Source organism: Melospiza georgiana, chromosome 19 (assembly GCF_028018845.1).
Source record: "Melospiza georgiana isolate bMelGeo1 chromosome 19, bMelGeo1.pri, whole genome shotgun sequence".
Classification (NCBI taxonomy): Eukaryota; Metazoa; Chordata; class Aves; order Passeriformes; family Passerellidae; genus Melospiza; species Melospiza georgiana.
Window position 1 is genome coordinate 2,126,822 of NC_080448.1, and position 13,973 is coordinate 2,140,794.

At 47.5% G+C, this 13,973-nt stretch overlaps 1 pseudogene; it reads right to left on the reverse strand.

Moving 5' to 3' along the window:
- Nucleotides 1-4,107: 4,107 nt before the first annotated feature.
- On the reverse strand, nt 4,108-12,882 carry LOC131091669 (fibrinogen-like protein 1-like protein; annotated as a pseudogene).
- Between the last annotated feature and the right edge of the window lie 1,091 nt (nt 12,883-13,973).

Here is a 13,973-nt window from a genome sequence, read left to right on the forward strand (position 1 = left end):
CCAGCCCCACAGCCTGGAAGGAGCACACGTGCCTGGAAAGCACTCTGGAAAGCACTCAGGCAGAGATCTTAGGTACCTCTGATGGAGATACAGTATAAACTCAGAATAGACGGCTGCAGACATTGGAACCCTAATCCAGTTTGTAGATGGAGCTGAATACTTTTCATATCACCCAAGTGAGACCAAGAAGGGCCAGCAGCTATCCAGGGTATTTTCCAGATCTGGAAGAAGAATATGCACAAGAAGGTGGTTTGGACAGCTTCTACACTGGTTGGTGCAAACCTCCCTTTCACACCATTTCTTCACTTAAGAACCACGTCTTCATTTTCTAGACAGATTTCTGTGGGTCTGCAGCTTTGTTTTCTCCTCTGTGATCCACCGCAGCCTGTCCCAAGCTGCCTGTCAAAATGTTGAAGAGAGAAGTAATTTTAAAACTACTGTCTGTATATATTTTAAAGTAGTAACGGGCATGTGAGTGACCTAGGAAATGAAGAATTAGGCAAGGCACAAAGAAACAAAGATGTCAAAGATACAGATACTTTCTGGGCACATTCCACTCATGCTCTGCAAAAGAGACTTCCCAGGATTTTGACCAAAATCATTTGCCATCCGTTCACCAGTCCCAGACAGACTTCAGTCCTCTGAGATAACATCTGTTTAAGGGAAACAGAGAAGTGCATCAGTGAGGCTTTTATGAACATCACAACTCCCTCATTCCTGGTCCAGCAGATCTCATGCTGCAGAGAAGGAAAATCCCACAGGCAAAGGGCATCCAGCCTGGAGGAGGGAGTGACAGATCCTTAGTCAACCAGGGAGCAGAGCAGGAGTCCTACACAGGGGCAGGTAGGTTGCAGAGCTGAGGAAATTTGTAAAAGACTGTTTGGGTCCTAAAATGTGTGATGCCATTGGAAATGAGAGTCAATGTTAAGGGTAAAGTGAAGCACATCCCTCACTGTACACTAGGGGACTCTAGATTAATGCTAGTCAAGAGCTAAAGGTAACTGTAAGCAGTTCCCTGTAAACATCAGCTGAAGGTTCATGAGTAATTAAAAAGAAAAAAAAGGCTCCAGATATTGCAAGGAAAATATTGCTTACCCCCGTATAAAGCAAGCTCACAAGTGTGTGTGGCTCTGGTGCCTGGCTCAGAAAAGATGGAGAAACACTGGAAAAGGTCACAGAGATGAAGAAAATGGGTGGTCAGAAGTGGGAATGGCATCCTTGCAAGAGAAGGGATCAGGACTGTTAGGAAAAAGGTGAATGAGGTGACAGGCACTGACAGTGTAGACATGGATGCAGTAGGAACAGGGAATGGTTGGAGGTGGTTATTCAGCACATTTCAGAGCTGGAGGTTGGAGAGGATGATCTCCAGAGGTCCCTTTGAACCCTGAATATTCTGTGATTCTGTGTTTCTAGGGGCACCAGGCAAAGGAAGGGCTGGCATGTTCATCTCAGTATGTTGTGAAACCAAAAGTCCAATCAGGAATTGGGTAAACTCATGGAGGACTGGAACCATTAAAATTTTTTGTGTGCCCAAAGCAAAGCTGACTGATGGGAACTCAGAGCTTGTAGCACCCTGGTCTAGTGGAAGGTGTTCCTGCCCATGGCAGAGAGATGGAACCAGATGAGCTTTAAGATCCCAAACCATTCTGTGAGTCCATGATTTGATATCTATGCAATGAGGTTCTTGGTGATTTTTTCCATGGATGGCCTCTCTCCCTGTGTGAACAGCTAGTGCTGACAGGATCTTAACACTCCATGTAGTGGCAGGACAGAGTAAGGAACATAGAAAAGAAAATTGCAGCCTGCAGCCAGACTCCTCGTAGAATATTTCTGGGCTCTGCTTGTCTGCCAGATTTCCCTCAGGAAGCTGCCTGGCAAACCCTGGGCAAGAGCACCCTCTGGGGACCAACAGAAATGAAATGGTGATATTACACTTCTCAAATCCCTTCTTTTCACACTGACATTGCATTTTAATTGGGTTTCATGATGGTGATGTATGCCAGGTTGTTTGCCCAGAAAGTGGAGCCTGCTGAAGAGGGCTGGCTCACTACATCCCATCTCTGTTACTGTGGGACAAGCTGTTCCTCCCTGGAGAGAGCAAGAGAGGCCTGAGGATGCACAGCAACCTTGGAGCTTCTAGGAAAAGTGAGGTATCACCTCAAAAAATCATGGAGTGATTTGGGTTGGAAGGGACTTAAACATATTTCATTCCAACCTTACTGCCATGGCCAGGAACACCTTCCACTAGAGCAGGTTGCTGCAAGCCCAGTCCAAACTGGCCTGGAACACTTCCAGGGAGGGGCAACTTCTCTGGGCAACCTGTGCCAGGACCTCACCATGCTCACAGGAAAGACTTGCTTCTCAATATTCCATCTAACCCTGCCCTCTAGCAGTGGGAAGCCATTCCCCCTTGTCCTGTTACTCCAGACTCTTGTCCAAAGTTCCTCTCCATCTCTCCTGGAGCCCCTTCAAGCACTGGAAGGGGCTCTAAGTTCTCTTTCCCAGGCTGGACACCCCCAGCATCCCCAGCCTCTCTCCACAGTAGAGGGGCTCCAGCCCTTGGAGTATCTCAGTGGCCACCTCTGGACTGGCTTCAACAGCTTCACATCTCTCCTGTGCTAAAGACCCCAGAGGTGGAGGCAGCCCTGCAGATCGGGTCTCACAAGGGCAGATGGGGACAGTGTCTTCCAGACAAATGTCACACTGGTTAAAGATAATGAGGGGACATGGTGCAAAAGAGACTTTTCTGCATCTTGCTAAGGAGACTCACCATGAGGATGGAATATCCAATGGAATTGTCTTTCCTGTCCTGGAAGGGAATATGGTGCTGGGAGCCCAACACAGGTGGGGACATTGCCCCTGAGCTGCCTCTCACCCTACCTGCATGTAATAGTGAGTGTCCAGCCTGGGAGGGGAAGGCATTAGCAGAGAGTTCCTTTAATCATACATCTCAATGTGTATCTCAAGGCAAGAGAGTTAGCCGAGAAAAAAACCCAAAAGATTTCTAAATGCAACAAGAAATTCCCAAGTTTGACAGCCAAGAACGTTTTATGTAAGTTATTGTCTCCTACACTGGGTTTAGTCTCCTTTCTGAGCTGGCAGATGCCTACTCCCACCTGTCACACACCTCATGACTCACTGCAGAGGAGCAGGAGGCAGTAGGAGGCAGGGAGAGAAATCCCACATTTCAAGGCAGACAAGCAGTAAAATGACAGCGTCAAAAATCACACACAAGCATGACAAAGTAATAGAAGATTTGTTATTGATGACTTTTATTTTCTAGCTCATGTCTCTATATTGATTAGGAAACAGCTCTCATCTCCCTGAGCCAAAGGCACTCCAGGACTTACATGCCCACTGGAGGCAACTTTAGTACATAAATACCATGGAGGCCGGAAGCTGAAAAGGGTGGCATCTGCTGAAGGGTTCTGCCCTCAGAGATGAGGATGTATCATAGAATCATGGGGGTTGGAAAAGCCCTCTACATCAAGCCCAACTGTTCTACCAGCACTGACTCTGGAAGTCATCATGGCTCAGGGAAAACCTGAACTGCAGCAGTAGAAACCCTCTAATGCATTAACCTCTTTGAGAACTTCAAAGGTCTGAAATAAACTTTCACAATTCAGACAGTTCTTTGAATACAAATTTATTTGACTAATTAGCATCTATTAAGCCTTACATGCAGGAGGTTCGGAGTGGGAAGTTGTCTGTGCACTTTAGTATCTTGAGCAAGATCTTCAGTAGAAATTAGGTAGTTTTCCTGAAACTAAAGATGTAAATTAACTGACAAAGCCACAGAAGTCTACTGAGTTGAGCATTTCACATGTTGTACCGATCTGGAAACTTCTTAGTTTCCAAGAGACTGTTTCTATTATTAATGTAATTAAAATGGTCTGACTCTGAACTAGACAACACAGGCACAGCTGAGAAGTAGAGAAAATCTACAGGAGGAAGAAAAAGTTGAAAATGTCTTATTTTTTTCAGTAGCTACATATGACCAACCTCTGCAAAGACCCTGTGGCACACCCAGTTTGGTTTTGCTTTGTTCCAATTCTTTGGAGTGCCTGAATTAGCCCCAGGTTGGGCAGAAAGGAAATGAAAATGCAACTAGCAGTAGGTGGTGGGTTTAATGAGGATGGCCGAGGCTTTGCAGTTCCCCAGGCACAGGTTGCTCAATGTCATGGCCCCTTTGAAGTTCAGATGCACAGAGTGACATGCCGAGTTCCACCACCACCCCCAGAGCTGGCGGCACAGCTCCCATTAGACGTGTCCTGATCCCGATCTCTAGCAGAGAACTTCACATTGTCATGCATGGTGGTCATGCCCTTGGAGGCCATGGCATCCTTCACTCCCCAAGTGCACTCCCAGCCTCAGCTGGTAGCTCTAGAACTCATCATCCAGGCTGAACAATTTGTAGTCTGCAAACTTCATGTTATTTGAAGCATCCCAGATGACAAACCTGACCTGGTAGACATTCTGCCTGGTGATCTGGCGGATGTACTCAGTGACCAGCCAGAACTCGGTGTGTACATTCCCAAAGCCATGCTTGTAGGTGCTTCAGGACTCATCCCAGCTGACTGGAGTATCTCTGTGATTCCTCTGGATGACAGTCCAGCCTCCATCCTCCCTGTTCATCTCACAGTACACCATGATGTTTGCTGTCCTGTGGGTTGGATGATGTAGATGCCACTGGGGCTGCTAGCAGGGACCTTGCTGCAGTCCTTGGGCCAACCTGGGGCATGAGAGAACATTGGAGGACCAATGCACAACATCCCAGTGTGCTGTCCCTGGCATCCACTGCATCCCTAGGGTTGAGAAGGAGGAAACCTCATTCCCTTAGCATTAGACCCTGTGGATGGCTGTCCCAGGGACATCCTGGGACTGAGAAGAGACATCCTCTGTGGGCCTGTGGCAGCAGAGTAATGATAGCAAAGTAATGGCAGTAGAGTCCTCTGAGATCACAGAATCCCAGAATGGGTTGGCTTGGAAGTGACCTTAAAGCACATCTTGTTCCATCCCCCGGCCGTGGCCAGGGACACCTTCCACTAAACCAGGTTGCTCGAAGCCCCATGCAACCTGGACTTGGACACTTCCAGGGGTGGAGCAGTCACAGCTTCTTTGGGCAACCTGTGCCAGGTCCTCACCACCCTCATTGTCTGACATTTCTTCTCCATTTCCAACCTGACCCCACTCTCCTTCAGTGGCCTTCAAGTTTGGAGGAGTACTTGGAGTTCACCTCAAGCGCTGGGCTGGCTGATCCCCAGGCTGATTGCCAACTCACCACAACTGTGCCTTCATTCCCTACACCCCTCCCTGTTCCCTGGGGAATGTGGGTCCTTATTGCTGCGGCCCTGTGCCTGCTGAGGGTCAGCTGCCTGGTTCTGCTGGATGATCCCTCCAGCTTCATCTGCATCAGGAAAACATGGAGTGAGAAGAGCAGCCCTGTGCCACAGCACAGAGGTAAGTCCACCCCCCACAGGATATTATTTCCACCACTGAGTTTTTTATAAGGCATTTCAATGATGCCACTTGGCTCATTTTTCTTCCTGTGTGGTAGTTTTTAGTTGGAAAAACTTCAAAGGCATCAGAGACTAGTAATGGGAATGCTGCATCCATTAACGGCTGCCTATTTGCTCCTCTCAGCAAGGAGCAGACAGCATATCTGAGTAGAACCACAGAATCATGAATGGTTTAGGTTGGAAGGGACCTTTAAAAGACTATCTAGCCCGACCACCCTGCTATAAGCAGGGACACTTTCCACTTGAACAAGTTACTCAGGGTAGTAGTGATGAGTAGAAATATGAACAGAGAGAGAAGGATTGAGAGGGAAATCAGACCATGGGTGCTCTCAGACCAAGATCAACAAATGGAAGGTGTTGCTGTGAACCTGCTTTTCAGTGATGAAGGATTCATGTGCTCGTTCAATTCATAAAGAGCTCCAGAAACCTTCAGAGTGTGAGGGAGCTCACAGCTATGAGAGAACAATGCTCTGTTTCAGAGAAATCCCAGCACCCATCTCAGTAAGACTGTTTCCCTGACAGCCTCAAGAATTGTGACCTCCATCAGCGGTGTGATGAAGTTTTGGGATTGTTTTGCCACGTGCAAGCTTCAGAAAGCATTTTGGTTAGTCGCTTATACAAAGTCTCTCTGAAGTTTCAGGGCTGTGAATGACTATACAAATATATATGGGAAGAGAATACATAAAGGAAGATAAACAATCTGTCTAGAAAAAGCTGCCACATACAACCTTGTCAGTAACAAAGAAGGCTGAATTACCAAATCTGGTGAAGTTTGTTTAAGATATTAAATTAGAGGAAGATTTGATCAGGATTCTTTTATTTCTACAAGACTATTTTCCACATCTCCCTTTCTGTACAGAGGAGAGGGCTCCTGATATTTCGATAAACAGAGTTCAGGGATATAAGACAGAGAACACATACCAGGAAAAGGCCCATCAGAATGGATATTAACAATTTCATCTAAATTTACTTTCATCTCTCCAGGGTTTCAATGTGCAGAGCAAGAAGTGGGGATAGCAGGGCCAGCATGGAGGTGAAGAACAGGGGACTGTAGTGATGAACAGCTGGAGAAAGAAGATACACAGTGAATTTGGGAATGTGAATCCTCTGGAGCAGAACTGACATGTTGGGTTGTGGGCATTGCTGGTACGTAAAGATACTCAGGAGCTCCTGGAGGAGGGCTAAACAAAGCACAGGGACCTAGGAGTTTGGAAAGAAAGGCTGGGATGCCCAGCTGCACACAGAAGCCATGCCATGCCATGCCATGCCATGCCATGCCATGCCATGCCATGCCATGCCATGCCATGCCATGCCATGCCATGCCATGCCACACTCATCCATGCTGTCTCTGTTGGGACCCTGTGCAGTGGGGAGCTGAGTAGGTCTGGTCTGGTGGCAGCAAGGACAACCCCTATGTTTTATAGGGCTCATCAGTGAGGTGAAGCAGCTGAACAAATAGCAGTATTCATCTATTCCTGGAAATTTATGGTCTATTTGTCCTCTACAGGTACCTCTGCTCATCTGTTGTGTGTCTGTGGTAAGGGTTCCCAGCTGCTGGGGTTCACACAGGATTCCACAAAACCAAGAACCATGGTCCCTAGGGTCAGCCAGCAGGTCAGTGCAGAGGACCTGCTGGTGCTGCCCAAGCACTGGATGAAAATGGGGACTGAAAGCAGGGGGGAAGAAAGATGAGATTCCAGTCTGATGCTGAGGATTTACCAAAATACCCTGCACAGATGTGACCCAACAGTTGCAGCTGCTGCCTGATGCACTGGCCACAAAAGAATGGAGATGTTCTACATGAGAAAGCACCCCAGCTGGGGTGATGCCCACCCACACACAGTGAGGGAGAGCAGGTCAGCAGAGCCCTCTTGAGCTTGTTTCTCCCCCTCAGGACATATGGGATACGGGCAGGGAGTGTAAGGAAAGCGGCACTGTATGACTATAAAGTTTTTGTTCAGAGCTGCCACAAAGCAGCTGCCACAATCCAGGAGTCAGGCACCACCCCTAGGAATGAATGTTGACCTTGGCCCCAGCCTTTGCTGATGGAAGGCACAAGGCATCTCTGCCTGCAGTCCAGTTCTGTTTGTCAGCAAGGTGAAGTAGTCAATCCAAACAGCAGAACTCACCTGCTGTTGCAGTGTGAGCTCATTTCCTGTTTTAGATTTCCCAGTCCCTTCCCAGGTGTTGCAATAACTCTCCCTTCCCCCTCCCCCTCGCCCCCTTGCTGGGTTGCCAGTCAATCCTTAACATTCCAGCAAGGCCATCCTGTGGTTGGTCAAGTTTGAACGTTGCCCCTCAGGCCTGGGGGTCATTGGCATAGCCAAGTGTCGTTTATCCCCTGAGACCCTCCTCCTCCTACCTGGTTGGTGCTCACCTGTCCCTTCCCTCCCTCTGTCCCTGGGCTTAAATTGAGCCAGGACCATGCGGTCAGTGTTCTGTTGGAGCTGTTACCAAGATTCAGACCTCTGTGACCATGGAATAAACTCTGGATTAAACCCTCCGGCAGAATCCGTCTCCTTTTCCTCTTCACTCTAGCCTGAAGCCTTTCCACCAGAGGTAAACTGAGTTTCTAACCTTGACCAGACTTGTTTCAGCGCCCAGCTGCAACCTCCAGCCAGCCAAAAGTGTCTGAGGTGAAACACCACAGCTGCCCCCTTTGGCCCAGCAGCAAGGGTCAGACAAGCCCAGGCACGTTCCACCTGGTAATACTGGGATCTTATTCCAATAACCCGTTCCTGGAAATTATGGTTTGCTTACCTCCTTCCACAGACTCCTTTTCTCACGTGCCAGCTGTCATGCTTCAGTGATAAGAGTTCTCAGCTGCTGGTGTTCACACTGAATTCCACAAAATCGACAAAAGCTACTGATAAGGATTTTTCTGAGGGTTGTTAATACTTGCAGGGTTTGAAGCCAAGCCCTGTAGGGACAGTCTTTCACCTGGTCATGCCAGAAATTTCTGTTAGACATCCACCAGGTCTGTCCACCTTCATCTGGTGCATTACTTGAGGGGATACTGTGCTCTGACATTTTACATGGGATTCACACACACTGAGCAGCAAAAGGGCCTCATCTGTAGCTCTGACCCTTGCTTCCAGTGCCATATATAAGCAGGGACTGTAGCATTTGTCTTAGACACATTTCTGGCAGTACAATGTCAAAACAAATGAGAAAGGTCTCCCCAGCCCTTCCAGCAGCACTCCCCATGCCACACAGGAGCAGGGCTGGCTCTCTGCACCCACCTGGGCACCAAGTGCAGCCCCAAAGCCAAGGTGCCAAGCTGTGCCTGACATCCCAACCTGTGGGCACTGGGGAAGCCCTGGCTGCGGTTACCCCTCAGTGACATCCTCACCCTACAGCTATAAGGGAGGTCCTTGCAGCTGGGACCCCATGGTGTGCCCCTCCAGCACTGTGGACCCTTGAAGTAACAGTGTCAGGGCATGGATGGCCTTGGAAGTGTGAGCCCAGCCAGGGTATCTGGAGGCCACAAGGGAAGCTGAATTATGGAACGAGGGAGAAGAAGGGACTGAGCCTCCCCCAGATGGAGACTTGCAGTTGTCCCCTGCTCCTCTCCTGCCCTCACTGTGGGACCTGCTGCCCAGGGAACCATCATCCAGAACAGAGAGTGTACTGGAGCCAGATGAACACCCAGGTGCTGGTGACACACAGGGGTACAAACGGTTCTACCACAGCAGGAGCTGGAGGTCAGATGGCAGATCAGGGGTCAGAATCTGCTGGTGCCACCCAAGCACTGGATGCGTGGGCCCAGTTTGTGTGACCAGTTCCTTGGGTGGTGAACTGGGCACTGGGGCACAGCCAGGTTAGGGTGCAGGTACAGGGGCTGGTGGTACAACAGGTGCAAGAACTCTCATTCTGTCTCATCCTGCTCAGTGCTGTATGGAAAACCATGATATGAAAAGCCAGTGTCCATAAAGGAGACAGAGGAGTCCTGCAACTTTATTCCAATAAAGGGAGAAAGTCCACTGGGTCACACTCCCATGGGGTTTTTTTCTCTCGAGGTTTTGGAGGACGCAGCCTCCTTTGATCCTGCCAGGAAAATTAACCCACAAACACCAGAGATTTATGTCCAAAAAGTAGACAGGAGAGTTGCATTACTTTACTTGAATAAAGGGAGAGGCCATGGGGAATTCCCCTGGGGTCTCTCCAATTTTTGGACGACACAGCCACCTTTTTATCCTAATTTCCCAACCACATGTCCCTCTCTCTTTCCCCATTGGCTGAGGTACTTGAGAGGTACAGACTCCCCAAAACACCTAATACCTAAGGCCCCTTTCTAATGTATAACCTCCCCACACCTTTGTCTTTTCCTTGTGTCAATTAGTGGAATTCCTTATGGAATTTATGGTTCTTCCCATTGTTTCTTTCAACTCCCAATATTGAATTTTATTTATCAAAAGACCTACAATTTATTTGTAAAGACAAATCTCTCATTCCGTTTATGAATCAGTGGAATTCTTCCCATTGTTTCTTTTATCACTCAGTATCCAGCTTTATTTACCAGCAGATCCACAGTTTGTTTGTAAAGACAAGTCCCTCATTCCTTTCGATCCTAAACTTCCGGATGCATGTTGCTGTTGCCAGAATTATTTTTGCTTTTATATATTCTCTATATTCTTTACACATATATTCTAGCTCTATTGCTGTATAGTTATATAGTTTCTAGCTAACCCCAGTACTTTTCCCCACCCTCATAAGCATGTGAGAAATGACTGCACCCTTTAAAATTTCAAAAGTTTATTAAACTGCAACAAACACAACAAAGGACTGAATAAGGAAAACAGACAGTGCTGGGAGTGTGGCCGACTGTCAGAGGCTCATCCACAAAATGGCTGCTCCACTTTTTATACCCCTGGTGTTGCATCAGCCAACCCTAGCCCCTCCCAAAGTCTGCCAGGCCACTCTTCTTTGCCATCCCTTGGTGGAAACCTTCCTGCAACTTGCTTGGAGGTGAGATGTTGTGCTAAAGCCCCCCCAGCAACAAGCTTTCCCCATTCCCAACTGCCCCACGCAAGGGGCACATGTCCCTGACAGCCCTGACAATACAGAGGGGGGAAAGGGGAGAACAGAGGGTGTCCAAACAACAAACTACAACAACATAACCATACATCAACAAAACTTCTCTTAACATACACACAATATTCATCTCTTTATTGCGAGAGCCAATCATCATATTACCCATCTATAACAATCCCCCCTTTTCCTTTTTATAAGTCATTTGGCTCGAGCAATTAATTTCCATTTTCCACTCATGCTTTTCATAGATCACTTTGCCTTCTTTGTGGGGGTATTTTAGTTTGTTTTTCTTCTTCAGCATAGTTTGGAAGGGTCATAACAGTGAGGGTTGACAATAGTCTGAGTAGTGAAAAGAGTATCCACATAAAATGATTGCTCAAGAATTTGTTTGGATTCCAGGAGGAAAAAGACAACTAAGGTGAAATAGACAAAAAGGGAATGATAGGGGTCTGGTATGGCTTCTACCCCCACCTACTATGCCTACGGGGTTGCTGCATGCAGCAGGGTTATATAATCTTCTCGTGGGCAAACACAGGGGCCAACCCAGTCTTGCCCTCCAGTTCCCGTCGTACTCCACTTGTCAATTCCCAAGCAAATCAACCCAGCACTTCCCACTGTTTCCCGTGTACTTCCCCTCAACAGACACCTGCAATCCCTATCCACTAAATAGGACAATTACGTCAATAACCAATACAATTCATATCTCCCACTCAAAGTGTTTCTTAAGCAGTCCCCAAGCTGGCTGGTAGAAGATAGACCCTACTTTTTGGATGTCCCGGGGCTTTTCTGGTTATCTCTCAGTCTCTGCTTAAAAGTCAATCTTGTCTCACCCGGTCTGGATGTTATGATCCATTCCTTTGGTTCTTCTACCAGGCCCTTAATTCTGTTGGCATGAGTCCATCCCCGTTCTGCAGTTCGCACAGCCTACTCAGTGGTGAGCAGCCCCTGAAAGGGACCTTCCCACTGAAGGGTTTGAAACTGGTCTTCCCATGACTTCATCATTATCCAACCTCCAAGGTTAACATTATGAATTCTGAAATTCGGGGTCGTAGCTTGAGGGATTATCCCTTCATGCCTTACCTCTTTTAAGGTCTCTGCTATAGACATATTTTCTGGCACTGGCTTCCCCCTCCTCATAGCTGGCAACTCCCTGTGGCAAAGTCAAAAAAGGTAGTCCAAAGTTCATTTTATAGGGTGAGACTCCTAAATCTGACTGAGGCTGGGTTCTAATTCTTGACAGGGCTAAAGGGAGGCATTTTATCCATGACATCTGAGTTTCAATCAGCTTAATCAGAGTTATTTTAAGATTTTGATTTATCCTTTCAACACCAGCAGAACTTTGTAGATGCCATGGAGTGTATAGCTCCCGTTTTACACCCAGGGCTTGAACAACCTGCTGTTGTTCAAGCCCTGGCTGTAATATTCTAGATGTGTAATGAGTTCATCAGTCCGAATCAATCCTATTCACCACCCCATATTGGGGAATAATTAATTCCAGAAGGGTTTTGCTTAAAATACTGGCATTGGCTTTAACAGTGAGCACTGCCTCTACCCAATGGATTAAGTAATCTACAATCACTAGCAAAAATTTCCACCATTGTACCTGGGGAAGCTCATTAAAATCTACCTGGATGTTCTGAAAAGGTCATAAGGCTAGCTCCTGCCCTCCTCTTGGTGTCTTGTCTCACAACTGTCCTATTTACCTGTTGACATATCACACACTGTTCAGTTACCTGCTTAGCTTTTCCAAAAACTCCAGTCCCTTAGGAACTGATCACTCAGTGCTTTGTGTACCCCAATGTATTCTGTTATGCATGCCTTCTAGCATTTTCCTGCCAAGTGGTTTACTTAACAACTGTTTCACATCCAGTAACTTCCACTTCCCTTCATTATCTTTCCTTGCTCCCATTTGGACGAGTTTTCTCTCTTTGTCCCGCTAAACATTGGGACTTACTGCATTTCCCCCATGGAGGTTAACACCATCATTACCCCGATTAGGCCACATCCCTATCTTCCAAATCCACTAAATTGTTTCCCTGTGCCTCCAAAGTCACCTCTTTTTTGATGTCCCTTAACATATACCACTGCCATTTCTTCTGGTCATTGTAGGGCCTTCAATTACTCCAAAATAAGCCTTTCATGAGTGCACTCCCAGCCTCAGCTGGTAGCTCTAGAACTCATCATCCAGGCTGAACAATTTGTAGTCTGCAAACTTCATGTTATTTGAAGCATCCCAGATGACAAACCTGACCTGGTAGACCTTCTGCCTGGTGACCTGATGGATGTACTCAGTGCCCAGCCAGAACCCAGTGCACATTCCCAAAGCCATGCTCATAGGTGCTCCAGGACTCGTCCCAGGAGATCACTGACCTGCCAGTTCCTCTGGCTGACAGTCCAGCCCCTGTCTGCCCCACTCATCTCACAGTACACCATGATGTTTGCAGTCCTGTGGGTTGGATGATGTAGATGCCAGCAGGGCATCTGGAGCTGCCAGCAGGGACCTTGCTGCAGTCCATGGGCCAGCCTGGGGCAGGAGAGAGGAGAATTGAACAAGCCCAAGGCACAGACCTGACATTACCAGCCATATCTGCCCAAAGAGTACGGATGAGGCAAATCCCATTGTCACGTGAGCACATTTATTCCCTTCTGGAATTAATGCCCGCCTCCTTGTCGTGCCCCCAGTTCTGCTCTCCCCACCTGCGATGAGCACTCACTGAGGAGCCTCTCCATCCTGTTGCAGGTAATATTGTCCAGACAGATAGTCCATCCCAGATCCTCTCCCAGAATAAATGCTGCTCAGGGCTGCTACTGCATTCCCCCAGCCACACTGCCTACACACGACAGAGACATCTGTTGTGTCTCAGGAGTCATCAGACACCATCCCCCACACATTGCTGTACCAAACCTCTATCTGTCCCAAGCACTGATTGGAGCCATTCACCAATTCTGCAAGTCCTTGGAGAAAAAGGGCTCAAGGAGCTGTCAGTGTGTGGACAGAGACATCATGATGAACAGGCTTGAGAGGAAGGCAGGTCTGAATATGGCTTTAGAAAGACAGAGTCAACACCAGATTGAGTGTGACAAGAGTAGTTCAAGGAGGGTTTTAATAGGAGTTAAAAACGTTAGCAGAGTTCTCTAACTCTATCCTTTTTTCTCTCTTATATCCATATTTAAACATTGTGATGAGCTTTGTAACTTATCTTCCAGGTGGTGTCAACATCTGCACATCATTGTTCCCTACCTGCATCTGACCATGTTTGTGATGTCAACCCTTGCCACAGAAAGCACAAAGTCACTGCAAAGACACATGAAACACAAGGACATTTGAGTTTGTCACTGTTAGCAGTAAAATCACATTCTCCAGATGAATCCTTGTTATTCCAAACTCAAGGATGGAAAAACCAAGATGATACAGATGTG